This window comes from Protopterus annectens, chromosome 5.part0 (assembly GCF_019279795.1).
Source record: "Protopterus annectens isolate FY-2018-M chromosome 5.part0, PAN1.0, whole genome shotgun sequence".
Taxonomy (NCBI): domain Eukaryota; kingdom Metazoa; phylum Chordata; order Ceratodontiformes; family Protopteridae; genus Protopterus; species Protopterus annectens.
In genome coordinates, this window is record NC_056735.1 from 1,080,061,957 (window position 1) to 1,080,080,953 (window position 18,997).

Sequence of the window (18,997 nt, forward strand, 5' to 3'; positions counted from 1 at the left end):
GTGATTGTTTTCAATTGTTTTAAATGTAGGAGTTTGTTAAAGATGGTCCCCAGGATTCATGAAGCTTGCGCCAGGCGTAGCGTAGGCGGTATAATGCCCAATATGGCCGTTGAGCGATTCAGGTACGATCCAATTCCACGTGCATTACCGGCGTATGCCAGAACTGTGCAGCCCTCGGCTTAGGTATGCTAATCACCCCATGCGCAGTGCCGCACCATGCAAATGAAGGTACATAGCGATTCATGAAGTGGTGCAGGCGTAGCATAAACCCACGGAAATGTAAACCAAAAAACACGGTTTACATTTTCCCAAACAGAACATTGGAGCTATGGAAGTGGACTAGACTCATGTATTACAAAGTTAACATATGCCAATGGCTAAATACACAGCCAATGGCATAAGAAAAGATGCACAACACCTAAAAAAACAACATTTAATGTCATGTCCACAGTAACGCAAAGTACAACCGCAGGGCATGTGTGCGCATGCATGCGCAAACTGGAACACAAAGAAAATATATACAAATGTCATAAAAGCGCAATGCAATACAAATCAGGATTTCACCATAATACTCAATGGTATGCATGGTACACCAAACCAAGCTGCAAGGGTTGCTAAGGGTCTGTGACAGTGTTCAGAATGGTAACTATGAATTAGTAGTCAATGCCATGCAAATGAGGCAGGTACTACTGAATCACAGACATCCCGCCAGATTAAGGATGTACCATGCGGCGCAGCACTATAACACCAAGGAGTGTCTCAGAGGTATACATGACATCAGCAGTGGGGTGTGCCACCGTAGCTGTAAGCACATTGGAGCAATGCAAATCTGGCCTGGCCATTGCTAAGCAAAGCCGCAGGACAAGGGTGGGGAGGTAGGTATAGCATCGCTTAGCTGAGAGCACATATGGTGCCCAAAAGCGCATGTGTACGGGGATGAAAACGTGCCTGAAACCCAGTAGGCGGATGCACGCGCCGCGAACCATAGCACAAACAGGAAGGTAAGGGGAAGAAAAGAAGGAAATGCCGCAGTAGGGTAATTGGAGTACAACTGAGCAATTAACACCTATTAACTCACAGTGGGCAATCGACGGCAGCTGACAAGTCTGCTCACAGAAACCTGCAAAACAAGAGAAGGGAGGTGTAGGATTGCAAAGAAAGGAGTACTGTCATAGCAGAGCAAAGCAAACCTACAGTAGACTGGCAATAGAACACATTACACAAGATAAGCCAGGTCAAAGAAAGAACAAATGAAAGCAGGCTGCAGGATGCATGCCAGAAAATGGTAGGTGAAATGTGAAGAAATGTAAAGGGAAGGGCAAGAGGTAATCCCCTGAACTCAGGAGGAGTTGGCCAGCAATATGCGTCACTTCCACCATGTGGCACACTACCCGGAGATACTGGGTGCGATAGACTGCATGCAGATACATATCAAGTCACCACCCGGTGAGCATGGTAGGCGATACATAAACCGCAAGGGATTCCACTCCATCAACTGCCAGGTCGTGTGCCCTGGAAGCTACCATGACTCCCATATCTGGCATGCCTCACAGCTGTATCAGGTATTTGTCAGGGGGACATCCCACATGACCACCTTGTGGGGGATGCTGGCTATGCACTGGAGCCATGGATGATGACTCCCATCAGAAATGCACACACACCCATGCAAGAATGCCATAATGAGGCACACGCACAAACCAGAATCATCATAGAGAGTGTGTTTGGGATGCTGAAATCATAGTTCTGTTGCTTGGACACATCTGGTAGAGCCTTGCAGTACTCTCCAGGCACGTGTGCCCACATTTTCATAGTATGTGCCATGCTACTTAATATGATCCTGTGGAAACAGCTGCAGCAGGGACAAAATGATGAAGACCCTCACAGCCCACTGCAATTGCCAAGGCCATCACAGGCACAGAGGGATTCAGACCACGAACACCCTATGCCAGCCCCAGTAGGCAGATGGAGGCGTGCCCAATATGACTATGCCTTGGCAAAGAGGGAATGTATAGCACATACTCTGACAGTATAGGCCCCTACGGACTGACACACCTCTCCACCGGCACACACAGTAAAATGGATGGCACACACACACGACCACCTGTAAATTGTAATGTATAGGTGGCCTACTGTGTGAATCCTACATAGGCAGCCCTCAAACATTGTACACACAACAGCTATTGGAACAAGGAATGTCAACACCTGAACAGTACATGCACCTATCAGCATATGTTGGTGCTGTGTGTATAGGTTCCTAGGTACATCGGTAGGTACACGCCTGATTGTCAGAGGCCATACAACAAACAAGGCAAACAGTGTCTGCTGTTGCCACAACATCGAGTAACCAACTGTCGCAAAGTGGAGCAGAGGCAATCGCGGGATCACATGTGTGTAAGCACTGTTCTCCACACACTCTGCACGGATTCCTTGCTACGTTAATGAGGGGCTCCACATAATGTAATCATGGATGTCGTGTCAAGGCATGGGGTGTACCCATGACAGGTATCCATCACCCCAGCATGCTCCACCTATGGTCGTTTGAAGGTGTAGCACATTATCATGTGTGGCTCACTGTGATATACATACCCAGTGCTGGAGCACATCCAGTAAACATCACATGGACATGCCATTAATTGGACTCATCCATATGTAAACTAACTGAGTTACACATGTGATTGTAGTATGGAGTAACAGCCGTAGTATACTCCACATACAAAACTCCATAACATGTGTACAAATCCCAGATGGCCAAGTGGTAAATGCAGTGACCATCATGCATGTTCCCGGTCCCACGTCCTGCAAGGGATGTAACGTAATCCCGAAGGCACGAATAATGCATGTCGGATGCAGGTCATCAGATCATGTTTAGCACATGCTAGTGGGAATATGCGTTGCCCAGTGCTGGTAGCGTTGTTTAAATATGACTATACGGATATGCACGAAACAAGGCTAAGCTTCTCTGAATATCGCACAGATCACAGTCAATGATGTCCAGAACAGGTGAAACCAGCATTATTCACCCCTGTTCTAATAGTGCCTGCTCTGAAGGGTAAAATGACCACTGCCAGGAGTAGAACACACAATCATGTATACAATCACCTAACACTATGGTAGCCAAGATGTACCTACGGCAGGTGTGTAATGTGACAGGTTCAAACACAAATGTGCGGAGTCCAGGAAACAGTATACACCGACAAGTACACAATGAAAGGTGTATTCTGCCTGTCACTCTCTCTGTCAGATATATATATATATATATATATATATATATATATATATATATATATATATATATATATATATCTACATATATATAATACAGATAGAAAGGGTGATAGAGAGATATATGTTGATATATACGGATTCACCAATATCTGCAAATATATAGATAGGTCAACGACATGTACACAACCATGGAGGTACAAATAAATAGGATACCAGCAACTATTAAATATGTCACATACCGACACGCGTAATCATGAGGCTGAAAGACCAAAAGAACACAGTACCGGAACACTAGAACCGCGAGTAATATTATCACGATATGAAGGGACATTTAGATACCGCTGCCGGTGTTGCGGTCCACTAGGTACTGTGTTCAACTGTGTTTGTCATTGCCATAGTCTGTGTATGTATGTGTTGAGGGTGCCGTGTGTGTGTCCATGTGACTGTAATGTGTGTGTGTGTGTGTGTGTGTGTGTGTGTCTGCATCATGTGTCTGTTAGTGCCATCTTGGAGGTAGATCATTACGGTAGGTGTGATTATAGCTAGCCATAGGCATACGGGTACCACCTGTCCCACATTAGGAGGGACAGCCCCTCACTGGGCAGTTGTGTCCTGACATAAAACATTATAAAGGGCAAATGTCCCAAATTGTAGGACATTATTATGTCCCATATATTATGTAATAGTTGCATTAAATAGTTATGCCTGTATGTAAGAAACGTAAATGTTACATGCAATATGATAAGTAGCCAAAGTCCTACAACAATAAGTATGTATTGAGGATAAAAGTATGTGCTATCCTGTGTACTGACCATGGGTATGTGTCAGCCTGTAAACACCGATGTGTGTCCTGCAAGTGTCCCACAATGGCCATTTGAAAAGGTGGCAACCCATGCCAAAGAGGTTCAGTTACCAACACAACTGCAATGAGTGCAAATATCTGGGACAGAAATACATGGGACAGCTGTCATTTAGTAACATCCCTTTACATATTGCTGTAATTCCAGAGGTATGGAAGTATCAACCTCACCTGCATACTATATAGAAACCAATTAACAACAGCCCAATGTATATGCCCGTAACAAATGTCTACTAACTGATAGGTCTTTAATTAGGGAAGGAGCCCACACACATATATGGAATATGTAGAAATGCAAGCTCCACATACCTGTATATGCTACGTACACCAACTTACATCCCCCACACATAAAACTATAGCAATACAGACTGTAATTACAGCACAAACATCCAGTCAGTCAATTACATCTGCAGAAGTGTTAACATACCTTGTGAGAGACACATTTTAAAGGCGCCATGTGAAATTGTAGCCATTGTATAATGGAACAAACAGCGATGTTACAGGTTTTGTTTGCAATAGTCCCTTATCAGACGGTTGGGATGACAGGTACACTCACATGTAGAACCACATACTCTAGCTGTCACACACAATCCATGGGGGACATGAATCCAAACTATCCGTGTCTCTACACATAGCAGTTGCAATTACACACAACAAAACACAATACAGGCCGTCTCCCCGAAGGTAGGGCAAATGGGCAACGCCCAAGTGGAGAATTCAATTATACCCCACTGTTGCCACGTAATTGGTGAATGGAGTAGCTGCACAGCTGATGTGCAAGTAATAATTCACTCAGGAACACCAATTGGCAGCAGGAAACCACATGTTACAGGTATCGACGTATATAAGGATGACTTGCCAGACATTCAAATCGTATGCTCATACAATAGAGCTGTTTAAACTGTGTAAAAGAGATAGTTACAAAAGTCTGGAACAATAACAAGGTATGTAGAACACTCAGTATGTAAGTGTATGTATAGCCTGTTTTGTATTAATTAAAAGTGTCCGCAATGCATAAAGTGGGAAAAGGTATTATGTAGTGATGTCTTGCTGAGCATAGTAATGCTTGTAGAAATTGTGTGTCCTGCAGTGGGCCACAAGGTAAACATCACAGACACCACAAGGGATGCTACATGAGGGCTTTAAACAGAACAATTCCATACTACCCACCATCAGTGATAGGGTATGTCCAACAAGTATGTGCCATAGCAGGGGATAGTATATGTTGATATACTGTTGCAGTAGGCATGTGCATAGGCATATAATGACCCCCTTTATGCTGACCTGTTTATGGCTTACTTTGAAGAGTACATGATTTATGACATTCAGCACAACATCTACCAGGTTGAGATGGATATCTGGCGACGATATCTGGACGACTGCTGGCTAGTGTGGCGGGCGGATTTGGCTTACTTACATGAGTTTGTTGATTACCTTAATAGTAATGTTTGGGGACTGGAATTTTCATTAACATCTGATCAGAATACTATCAATTTCTTGGATGTTACTATTTTCAGAAACCAGGACCACACATTATCTTGTAAGGTTTTCCGTAAGTATCCGCAATACAACACTTTGTTACATGCCTCGAGCATGCATCCACGCCACACTATCAGGAGTATTCCAGTTTCACAATTCATGCGTATTAAGCGCCTCAGTTCTCAGGATGCTGAATATGAATCAGCTAGCATGGATTTATGTACCAGATTTGTCAACAGGGGTTATGATTATAAAGATATCAATCTAGCCAGATGTAGGGTTAATCATATGAACCGAGAAAATTTGTTGGAGTATAAATCCGAGACAAACACTACATTGAATACCACCATACGATTTATCACTACCTATGGCAGGAATATTAATATGATCAGGAATATCATCAATAAACACTGGAATATTTTGCTTGCTAATGATCATTTGAGGTCACTTTTAGGGCAACAATGTAAATTTGCTTATAAACGTGACAAAACATTGGGTTCTTATCTATCTCATTACAAACACATAGGTAGTGGGGGTACCATTTATAAACAACTTACATTGCAAGGGGATGAGTTATTTGGTTCCTTTCCTTGTGGCCATTGTGGGTCCTGTTCCTTGATGAATAAATCCAAGGAATTTTCTAGTCGTAATACCAGCAAGATATACAATATTAAAAGCTTTGGCAACTGTGGTAGTGATTGGGTTGTGTACCTAGCAACCTGTTATTGCGGTGCGTTTTATGTGGGCCAAACTTCAAGGGCCCTCAGATCAAGAATGAATGAACATCGCAGTGATATTAAAAATCACAAACCGAGCAGTGCTCTGTATCAACACACTCTCAAACATCATCAGGCAAAATTCAGTTTTATGATTATTGATCGCATTACAGGTGATCGCAGTCATAAACAAGGTTGGCATGGTCTTTTGGACCATAAAGAAAAATACTGGATTACCAGTTTGGGGGGTCTTTTCCCTCCTGGTCTAAATGATCACCTGTAATTGGTTGTATGTATCGAATTTCTATGTACATAAGATTGCAGATGGTGTCTCAGTGTTTGATATATAGACATTACATCTCTTTTTGGGAATGTCCCCTTATGTTTTGATGAATGTGTTTTCAGTATGATATTGCCAAACCCTACAGTGTTCTGTATCAATACACTTTCAAACATCATAAGGTAAAAGTCAGGTTCATGATTATTGATTGTATTACAGGTGATCGCAGTCATAAACAAGGATGGCATGGTCGTTTGGATTATAAGGAAAATACTGGATCACCATTTTTGGGGGATTTTTTTCCCTCCTGGTCTAAATGATCACCTGTAATTGACTACATGTATTGAATTTCTTTGTTTATAAGATTGCAGCATATTGGATGTTACATTACATGGATGAGTATAGTATGTCTAGTTATATATATATTCATATGTTTTTCATTTTTCACAGGTTATTGCTGACCACATGTAGAATTTCAGGACAATTTTTGATTATACATAAATAAGTATTTAGAGTTAAATGGAGACATTTTCCATCCATCTCCATTATTTTCAGATTATTTGTAGTGTATATACCCATTTATTTTTTAATTGGGTATTATTGATAATAGTTTTGTTTATAGGGTATCTTTCCAAGATAACATGTTCATTTTTTATTTTTTCATTTTGTATTCTGACATTGATTTTTACATCAGTTCCTACGAGTAACTGTATTAAGCTTTATTAAGCTTCATTAAGCTTTAGGCTTTTCATTGTATTCTATATTTATGAATTATAGTAGGTGTCACAGTAATTATGCTAGTTGTTGTCATGTTTTGCATGACTAAACTTTTTAGGCTTTGGTTGTATTTCACATTTTTCAATCTCTCATGAATATTCATGATTAATCAATGCCTATTGGTTCTTATTTAATATATATTATGTATGCTAACAGGACATTTTCTGTTTGTCCTACACTGAAGAAGGCAGTTAATGCCGAAACTGGTCTGTCAATAAAGGATTGGAATATATACTTTACATCTGGATCTGCCCTTGCTGGTCTATTTTTTGTTTTTGTGCATTTGGTTTGGACCGTGCAATTCCCCGTGCATAGGACTTTGTTTGGTATGTCTAAGGTGGTCCCGCTGTGCAAGTATGCTTTGCATTATGGGATAATATGTAAATGTACAGTATTGTAGGTAGATATGTCAGATATTCTACACAGCATAACAGGCATATCATGCATACCAAAGGTATCGTCTGTTGGCATGTACGATATGCAATAACAGGATACATATGGCTTGTAGTCACGGGACACTGTAACAACATGATAGCTAATCTAAATGGAAGAGCTACTCAATTAACCATGCACAAAGGACATGTAATAGCTTCACAGGTTCATAGTGGGGTACTATGCAGTCTGGCAAGTCTATGTGTAAGCCCAACTACAGTGTTTTCACCAGCGGCACCTCTCTAGAGTAGTGTCCTGTCTGTGAACAGCAGAGCCATGTGTTTCCTGCACCTCTGCACAGTACAGCCACTGCAGTGATCCCGGCATACATGCGTGTCTCCCATCCACCAAGTGAGGTATCATATGAACAGTGCTACTGAGTGTCCCTGCGTGATGTACATAGGAATCATGTCCCAAAGCATGGTGAGTGTCTGGTTTGGGAATGTAACCCTCAAGCACATCCCACTCATCATTGCGTGTGTGCACATATCCATGAGCATGTTGCTCACAGTGCCTTTTGCTTATGTCGCTTATGTGGAGTATATCCATGAATATTGTTGTGGACATGGGCCCTGTCTGTTCAGCAGAGGTCACCACTGAGTATGTAGTATGCAAATGTGTACAGATGTGGTGTCCGTAGTTCTGCCGCATATGTCAACCATCGGAGCTCAATAAACGTCATGGCATGTTAATGTTGTGGTATGTAAAGCCGTAGCTGTTCTGTAAGGTACAACCTAAATGGGGTGTTGTACCCTTGAATGTGTGTATACGTCTGGAGTTCAGAGGTACAATAGGTGCCTATGTTCCAGCTACAAACCCAGTACAGATAAGTGTGGCCAAGTAGAAGGATATCCACGCCACCGTGGCAATATGGTTATCAAAGGAGTGGGTGCAACATAAGTGTGTACTACGATCATGTACAATGTGACATGTATGTAGGGGACTACCACCTATGTGATAGTCAGTGGGTGAATGGTGTAATGCAAAGGGGATGTTCATGCACCATGTGTCATGCAGCTTGAGGCCATGATATTGATATCAGGTATCCGTCACAGTGACACCCTTATGGAGGGAGTCAGTATCAGCTGGTGGATCAATCATGGTGCTTTGTATGCAGTTGTCTGGAAAGCTAGTCAGGGAAAGTCCCTCTGTGCTAGCCTGTACCTCAGGGAAGCATATACCGAACATGAGGGGCCCTATGACTGAGGACTTTGGTACGCCAAGTGTAAATAAAATACAGTAGGTACTATGATATGCTGCCCTCATTGTGTGTGTCCTGTCCGTAAGCCACTTTGCATAACATCCTGAGACATAGGGGTTGATGTGCAGGTGGATGTGTATGTTGTCAATACCAGAATGGAGAATGGTGCTGAAAGCCAATGAGAGGAAAATGTAGGCTGTGTGGACCCTCTTACCTTCATCAACTACCCTGGTAACTGTATCAAAGGAGTCCACCAGGAGTAGGAGCCATGCTCTGGCCCTAACAAGTCCAACCTGGGTGGCATCAAAGGACTGGAGCCCACCAATGTCTCTGTGAATGACTTCCATGATGATGTGCCCCATAGCCTTGCAGAACAGTCCAGTCAGGCATATAGGGCAATAGCCCCTCTCGTGCATTGTTCCTGAGTAACTGTTCTATGTCAGAGCAGATGTGGGTATTGCCATTGACTACTGACATACCTCCATAATACCTTGTGGTACACCCTGGAATGTGTCACAGTAATGTTTACGTAGCTAGGTTCGGAGTATGTGATGAGGGATCCCGTAGCCCTACTGAGGCTGACCAGTGAGCTACCCCACCCATGGGATTGTACTCCACTTTGCAACAGCCTCCACCTGTTGTTGTAAATTATGTCCATGGAACTGGACCCCCAGAGTGGTGTCCATTATCTGGTGGGTACTATCATGGCTCTGTGTGGAATAGCATGATCCATGCAGTCGTGTATGTGCTAATGAAGTGCACTGGGGTATGTTTCAGTGTTTGTATGTGCATTGTCCATCTGCACGGGTGTCATGACGTTAACTACTGCTGTCATAAGACGTCTGTAGTAGGCATGGTAGTACTCTTGTACTGTGTATGCCGTGAAGGGTGTGGTGCCGGGATGTGACTAACAAGGGTGATTAGCATATGTTCAGAATCCACCAACGAGGGGATAACCCCAGGTGTGGAACACCAGTCACATGTTGGTAGTGTCCATGTCTAGGATATTGTTGGTCTTGGAGGTGGTGTGTATGGGTTGATCCAACCGAGTGGAGGTTATGAATCCCAGACAGCGTTGGTCTAATGTGTCGGTACATGAGTGGCTATCCCAGTTAAGTGTGGGGTAGTGTCAGTCTCACATCAGTAGTACCTGTCTGAACCCTACTGTCCAGTACACCAAGAAATGAGGTCTGGTAACCGTGGGGTATGTTGTTGAATCCGTAGCATGTTACAATGTGTATAGCAGTTCTGGCCACATGGAGCACTTCTGATGCATTGTGCTAAGTAACTAGCCAAGATGTGTGTACAACATAGTGGAATATGGGAACACCTCAGCCGTGGGTGTGCCAGTCCAGGTTACAGGACTGAAAGGTGTGGTCTGTGTATAACCTGTCATTGCAGGTGTGCTCTGCAGAGCCTAGAGGCAGGTCCCAGTCACTGCAGAGATATTGAAGTGGTCCATTATAAGGAGTGCCCTGCCTGCGTGCGTCAGAGATGAAGATGTCAAGCATTGCATCACATGACCCCATGTTTTGCTTGCCTGTTCCCGTTCTGGTGGTGAATGTTATTGGAAACTGTGCAAGACAGGCAGTATAGAAGCAGCAAGCGCCTTACATGTTATCTGTACACCCAGGGCTGACAGGTGCAGGTCATCTGTGCCAAAGCATCGTGTTTTGTTGATCATGTCAGTCAAAGCAGACAGATACCAGATGCCTGTGGAATGACAGCAGAAGCATAGGCAAATGTTGAAGTGACACAGTCAGTCATTCTACAGTGGTATCAGGTCCGGATGAATGCATAATGTCCCCAGGGCTTGGCCCATACCTTCAGGGCTACAAGACCGGTGAGCTATTGCATGTCCCTGCACATGTAGTCTGTGAAGTTGCATCTCAGGGCAGTCACACTAACATGGAGAATGACAGTCAAATTGTACCTGGTGAGGTGTGGCATGGGTGCATAGGTTATGTTGCAGAACCAGTTACCCGACAGCAAGATGTAAGCGACTATCACCTTGTGTAGCCTGCTGAGTGGGACATCAGTCTGACTGCCTACAGAGTCACCTATGACTGGTGTGTTGTGTATGTTATAACACCCTATTGGCTGTATGTGATGGGCACACATGAGTCTGTGGGCTATAAGTTATTATTGTTGTGTTTGGTGATGGGGGCTGCCTTTGGTGCCTACACAGAGTATGGAGAGGTACTGCAAAAGTTGTACTCGTATGTGTGGCCTGTGGTGGTGGAGATCTTGTGAGACTATGTGATGAGTGGGGTGTGTTGCAAATGTTACATATCCCCACATGATTGTCAGGTTTAGTCAGGATTGGTGACAGCATTACCCCCAGCATGGCTGCATATGTGCATCTCCCACAGGCTGTAGTGTCGTATGTTGGGAGGTGAGCATTGACTGTGTACATGAGACAATTGTTCTATTGCCACATGTACACCATATTCATCATATAGACAGGCAATAGCACTGGTACGTGACAGTTGGACATGCCTGTATATACAGCCATGTCTCACAAGATATGTGAGTTATGTGTGTACAACAGCTGTTGTACTGTAAGCAAGCTGGAAATGTAAGGACAGACAGTGTACTTGTGAGAAATGGTGTGGAATGGGTGCTATATTAATCAGTAGCTCATGAAGTGGTCTCAAGTTCTGAACAAGTGCCGAGCATGAAAATACAATACAGATAGGGTGTTGGATAATATCAACCCACAAGTGGTGACGACAGTCATAATTGGTGGCACCACACTATTACCCTGCTGAGTATGGTCTGCAAGTCTATGAACCATTATCAATGTAGATGTTAGCAGTACAGATGTAGATGACAGTACAGATGTTTGACTACATGTACCTTCATATGTCACAGGAGTGTTCTACCAGTGGCCTGTTGACAGAATCAACACTACAAAAGGTGCCAGAGTGACATGTGCATATCACACCAGTGCCAGCTGCAGTAAAACAGGGTTAATGTGTTGTACTCCCCCCTCATTGTAGCCCATACCACACAGACAAATGTGAGGCATCTGTGTATGTAAGGATGTGAATGTCCATGACCTATGAGCAATAGCTGTCTCAGTGTTGTGAACAACATACAGAATGGGCTTTGTGGGTGAGGTGTGTGACATATGTGCACATTCTGACAGATGATATCAGCATTGCCACCACTAGGTGAATATCCCTGTGCCCATTAACTACTACCTAGGCTGGGTCAACATTATGGACACTGTTTAAGGGATGGTGCTGTGCAGTTCACCTTCCTGAGTTGGTGACGTCTCCAGGCCTCTTAGGTACTCATATAAGGCACCCATGTCATTACAGGGTGCCATCCATGAGCATGGAGATCATTGGACAGGCATGCTCAGCACTTGGGTGACCAATATTGGATCACATATCACCTTTAAGAGGTATTGGCCATGCGTAGATGGGCAATACCAGCCTTCACAATCCTCACCTCCACTATGCAGCATGCTGGCTGCCTTGCATAAAGACATGTGCTACACTATGATGTTGGACATGCTACATGTACATATCCTGATCTGAAAGACATACGTCATGGACAGTCACCGTCCTACTACTAGGATTGCCACATGCTGGACAGATCCCTGTGCCATACATGTGACATACTCCCACCATACCATGCAACCCTGTCCATCAAAACTGCACATGTCATCTCTGTCATACATGGTGTGATGACCGCATGGTAGATGTATTATCAACTGTCTGGATCAGTAATGTGGCACTGATGCACCTCGCGGTGGCAAAATGGCTGTCGGATACAGCTAGGAAACCTTGCCCATACATGCTATAGTTGATAACCATCCCTGCAAATGATGTCCGACTAGCCATTGTCCCATGTCTATCACATGTGCTACACAGGTGATCCGTGGCAGGATGCTGAACAGCTGTACAGTGCCATGTCGATGTATATGGCAAAACACATGCATGTAAAGGTTTCTATGTGTATGTGTGCATTGTCACTGCTGAAGTCCATTAAGGCAGTGCATGTGTTGATATGTGACATATAGGTTCATAGGTTCATAGGTTCATACTAGGCTATCTGCCCGAGGGCATTTATAAGCCTAGCCCATAGTTTTGTGGCTTAAGCCACCCCTTTAGTTTGGAGAAACTATGCCCATTATTTGGCTGTGCCTCTGTCGAGCAGTGACACTGAGGTAACCCCTGGGGTGTATCTGCGATCTCCCATCCATTGGTCAAGATTCCTCTTGAACAAGGCCAGCGAGGTGCTCTGCCTCACATAAACCAGGATTTTGTTCCACAGCATAGGGAGTCTTTGGGTGATGAATCTATCCCTCCAGCACGTCCTATTAATAACCGTGTCGAGGTTTAAGTCTCCCGCCCTTGTGGCTCTGAGGGATCTAGATTTTTTGAGATGAAGCATGTTCATCAAATCTGGGTTTGACATGGCCTTGTATGTCAGGCATAGGTCACCTCTGAGCAAGCGGTAAGCAACTGAATATAACTGGAGTTCTTTCAGTCGGGCAGCATAAGACAGATTTTTGAGACCCTTTATCCTTTTGGTGAGGAACTTTTGTGGCCTCTCCAGCTGCTGCAAGTGTCGGGTCAGATACATTCCGAATGGGGCATTGTACTCGATCATTGGTCTGATGAGTGATGAGTATAGGGAGACTATGACTTCCCTTGATCTAGATGTGAATCCCTTCATGATAAGGTGGGCAATGTAGAAGGTCTTCCTAACTACTTTAGCAATATGAGTGTCGAATGAAAGGCTACTGTCAACCTGGGTTCCCAGGTCCCTAATAACTTCTTCTGTGTTCAGGGGATTGCCACCTATATGGTATTTTTCCCGAAGGGTATGACTATGCATTTCTTGGCATTTAACTTTAGGCCATGGCTCTGGCACCAGTTATCCGTTTCTGTGAGACCCTTCTGAAGGATATCTGTGTTGGATGTGTTTTCAACTACGGCGCCCAGTTTGCAGTCATCTGCAAACTTTGTCAGCCATAACCCTCCTGTGTTTGCTTGTACTTCAGAAAAGTAGATGCCAAACAAGAGTGGGCCCAGGACTGAGCCCTGTGGGACACCACTTGTGACAGGCTTTGAGTCTGACATGGCGCCAGCAACTCTGACCCTGTGGGTTCTGTCACTCAGCCAGTTTGCAACCCATCTTGTAATGTATGGGTTTACATTTAAGTTGATGAGTTTTTCAATGATACCAGAGTGAGGTATTGTATCAAAAGCCTTCGCCAGGTCTAGGTAGGCTGTATGGACTGCCTTTCCTCGTCAATGGCCTTGGTGACTGTTTCAAAAGTCAACCAAGTTTAAAAGGCATGATCTGCCTTTGACAAAGCCAAACTGGGTTGGATCCAAAGTCTGCAAGTTCCTATGTCTTTATTTATGAGATCCATTATGATCCTCTCCATGGCTTTGCAGATAAGGCTTGTCAAGCTAATGGGACGGTAATTTCAGGGTCGGTGGAGGCACCTTTGTGGAGTGGGACCACAGTTGCTGTGCGCCACTCCCTGGGTAATGATCCGAGGTGAGACTCAGATTAAACAGCTGTCCTAACTGTGGGTTTAATTCCTCGTTGAGTTCATGGAGCACACAGCCGGGGACACCATCAGGTCCCATGGATGCTGTGTTCTTTGCCTTGGAGAGCAGTTCTCACCTGGGCTAGAGATGTTTGGGGGCTACAATCATTTGGTATAGATATCTCCTTTAGGGGAGGGAGAAGTTTGCACTGAACCTATCAGCCAGTATGTTGGCAATGTCTGTAGGATCAGTAATCTTCACATCATTGTGAACTAATTCTGAGCATATCTGGGAGTTTCCTCCTAGGTTTCTGACATAGCTAAAGAATGCCTTATGGTTGTCTTTAGAGTCCTTAGCTATTTTTTTCTCAAAATTAGCTTTGGATGATTTTATGAGAGCTCTTAGCTTTTTACTTATAGTGATCAGCAATGTCTTACCTTTTAAGGATTTTGCTCTATCTTGTAGTAGCTTTCTCCTTTTGTTGTAGAGTTTGTTTATGGCTGGGGTCCACCAGACTGGACGATTGCCTTTGGTACAAAGAGTCTTTGTTTTGCTTGGGATTGCCTGATCCATGCAGCCCTGCAGGTGCTGGTAGAAGGCATTTGTAAGTGATTCAGCGGTTTGAGTAATGTTAACCGCGGCTCAGGGGCCTTAAAGGAGACCACACTAGTCTTTAGAAGTGTGAAGTCGGCTTCGAGAAGTTCTTTACTGTGGTCTTTTTCATTTCGGTGGGGCGGGATGAGGACCTCCAGCGAGATTAGTTTGTGATCAGATCTCACCAGTGAGGGGTATACTTCCGGCGTTGAACATTGTGCTCCCATGTTCGTGATGATGAAATCAAGTATGTTTTCTCCTCTTGTGGGGATGGTGACTAGTTGTTCCATGGCATTTGAGTTTATGAATTCCAGGAACTTTTGGGCTAGAGTGTTTGGGCTTGAGTAGTGTTCCCAGTCTATATTAGGGTAGTTGAAGTCACCTAGTATGATGGTGTTCGGAGATACATTTATCCTCCAGTGTTTTCAGGAAGGCCATATGAGGTTCCTGAGTTTGCGGAGGTGGCCTGTAACATGCTACAAATTGCAGAGCAGTCTTGCCTATGGTTAATTGCACCTGGATGGTTTCCGATGCATCGTGCGATGCCACCAATCTTGAGGTGTGGGTGTCCTTGATGAATATGGATACCCTCCTCCTTTCTTGGTATTGTCCGGTTTTGGGGCCGGAACGCATGATATGAGGTAAAACCTGATAGTGCTGGGGTGCTTTTAGGAGCCTTGAACCAGGTTTCTGTCACAGCACAGACATCGATGTTCTCCATACTGAGAAGGGCCTCGAAAAGTGCATCTTGAGGTTGAGACTTCTGGCATTGAGCAGCATTACCCTTAGTTTTTTTCTTTGTTTTGTTCTAGGGTGGTAGGTTTAGAATTTGAGCCTTGCCTAAAAAGGCACTATGGGGTGGCAAGAGCCTTTGCCAAAATCCGAATCCCAGGGTGACAAGTGCAAGCCGTCCCTTGCGAAGCAGCATGGCTTGTCCAGCATGTCATCCCAGGCAGACAGACATTGGATCCCCTTTGAATGACACCAGAGTTTAAGCCAATTGTTAAAGCTGATCATCTTATCTCTGTATTGTGGCATCATTCTTGGTGAAGGTAGGATACTGCTCAAGGTCAGGGTCATACCTGCTTGGGCTACATAATCAGAGAGCTCCTCTATGTCTCTTTTCATGTAGTCCAAGGAGGTATGTCTCAGGTCGTTAACACCAGCGTGGACAATGATTGAGTCGTACTTGTACCTGCTGTTGAGAGACCTGAGTGCATGCGTTATGTGGTGGATTCTAGCACCCGACAGGCAGCTTACTGTGACCTTCTCCTTACTCAGTCTGGTGAGCGGGACGTCAGTGTGTCTGACTATGGAGTCACCAATGACTAGTGTGTCTGGCATTGTGTTTGGCCTTAAGGGCTGTGACTGCTTGACACTCTGACTGTGTGGTCTATACACAGCATCAAGGTCAACAGGATTACCGTGGACACATCCAGGCATGTGCTGATATGTAAGGACACCAGTGCAGGCAAACAGACATGCCCACATCATGACGGCATTCACATGGAGTATGAACAATGTAATGAGGTGACACACATATATGGTGATGATATCCAAAGCATAACAGGTGTTACATGTGTGTGACACAAACATGTCAGTCATGTCAGTGTCATAATGATTTGCAAAAATAACTGTGCAGATGTACTAGATTTACTAGAAATGTATGTGCAGCAGTATCTCTGTACATCTCTGATACTGTGACCTGTCAGCATCATTATGTCTTATAGATAATGCTTCATTCACGCCTGCCAGTGTACAGCTGCCAGGAGGATGATGTCCTCATCCCGTACCTCCATGAGAGCTATGAGGTGTTGTTCAGCCATGTGCCACAGCATGCCCAGCAGCGTGATGACCTGTGGCAGGATCTTTGCAGGAGGGTGAATGATGTGGGTGGCCATAACCGCACCTACCAGCAGGTGAGCAAACACAGCACGGACTTGATACGACATGCAAAACAGTGTGCCACTGCAATCGCCAGGGAACAAGGTGGAACAGGTGGTGGGCCACCAACCCAGCCCCCACTCACACACACACCGAGGAGCTACTGGCCAGTCTGGGGACACCCTCAGAACAGCATCCACAAACACTAGCTGCCATCGTGGAGGTGGGTGTCTCCCAATCAATGGGCCTGGAGTTGCCTGGTAAGTCAGTACTGCACATATGACTATTATTTCCCATTTAGTTGCATGTGTCACTGTACATTATGTAATGTAACATCATATGCAAGGTATGTTGACACACATGCTGCGGACTACAGTATGCTACCCTGTGTATGCACACATGTGCATACGATATGCTATTGTACAGACGAATGTGTTAACATTCACAGTGCACCCTATGACTGTCATACAGTCATGGATAATGTTCAAACTGCTGTGTCACCCCTATACAGGTACCTCTGGCATGCCGCACAGACATCAGTCCATTACAGGTGAGACTGTCATCAGTATCAGGCATGTTAAAGCATAGATCTATTTGCCATGTGGCCAGTTAAAACTTGTACACTTGATGTTCGGTCCAGTCACGATATACAGGTCGCATCACCCATCATTCACACTGGCTACCCATGAGCAATATATACAAACAAAATGATACACCGACATGAAACCGCAGTATCTGTCATTGCTACATGTGTGGACAGCTGTGCATACAACGGTGTAGGTGTTGTACAATGTAGACATGTGTACTATACATTGGAACAACACGTGTGGTACGCAAACAGTACCACACAGTGAGCTGGGATATGGGCAGCCCACAGGAGTCACCATTGTGTTATATGCCCCTGCAATGGGTGCACACATTGCGATGTGCCATCTGACATGTCCCAGACACTTAGTGTTCTGGCTGCAATATTGTCACACTATCCCATAACACATACCCCACATACCAAACATACAACCCGTTGTCTACATAGCCCTGTGGATGGTGACATATCTGACATCTATGGGTGTATGTCACATGGGACAACACAAACGTGAGATAGACGACCATCACAAACATTTTGCCAACACATGATCACACATGGCCATGGGGGATGGCCAGAGAGATGTAGCCACACAGTAGATGTGATGTGTATACACTGTGTTGCACATTGTCCACACATGGTCCAATTATAGCCTTAGTTGACTGACTATACAGTTGATGTGGTACACTGGACATCCTAAAAGCCTGTGCACAGCTAGTGGAGGTGTCACTTAAGTCTACCATATAAGATGTGTTGAACATCACGACTGTGTCATAGCATGACAGTAGTCACCTGTATAGCTTCCACAGACATTGACACCACATCAGGCCACAGATACTGTACATTTCTCTTGCTGCTGTAGGACATCACCGTTAGCTGTGCACCTTGTGTGTGTGGTACATCAATGTCATGTGGGACATGGTGAATTGACAAGTCTGCCATGTGTGGACATAGTTGCCAGGCAGCTAAGACTCTGTAGTAGTTGTGCAGGGGTGTCATCTGTAGGACTTCCGGTGACCTGTCACATGACACAGCATGGTGTGGTGTATATACACCTCAGCATCGTGGGTCACAATCCACAGTTATGTCATGGGTATGCATGCAGTTATGGCTATGCAATGTGTGCATATTATGCACTGTATAGCAATATAGATGCCTCATGATGCCATGCAATGGCACCGTGTCTGCACTTCACACCGTATAGCAATGTAGATGGCTCACACTTCTCTTCCATGCTCATGCACATTTGCTAAACATGCATTCTATCTGTAGGGAATACAGACAACACTGCAATGTGATGCCCATTACGACACTGTACATGTGTCAGGACACCATTGTGTCAGACATGTATGCATGTTAATGCACACGTCAGCGGATTACATGTCAAGGTCACGTCAGCCATGTGTACTGTTAGTCTGTTCTGGTCCACAAGGTGTATCACGGGGATG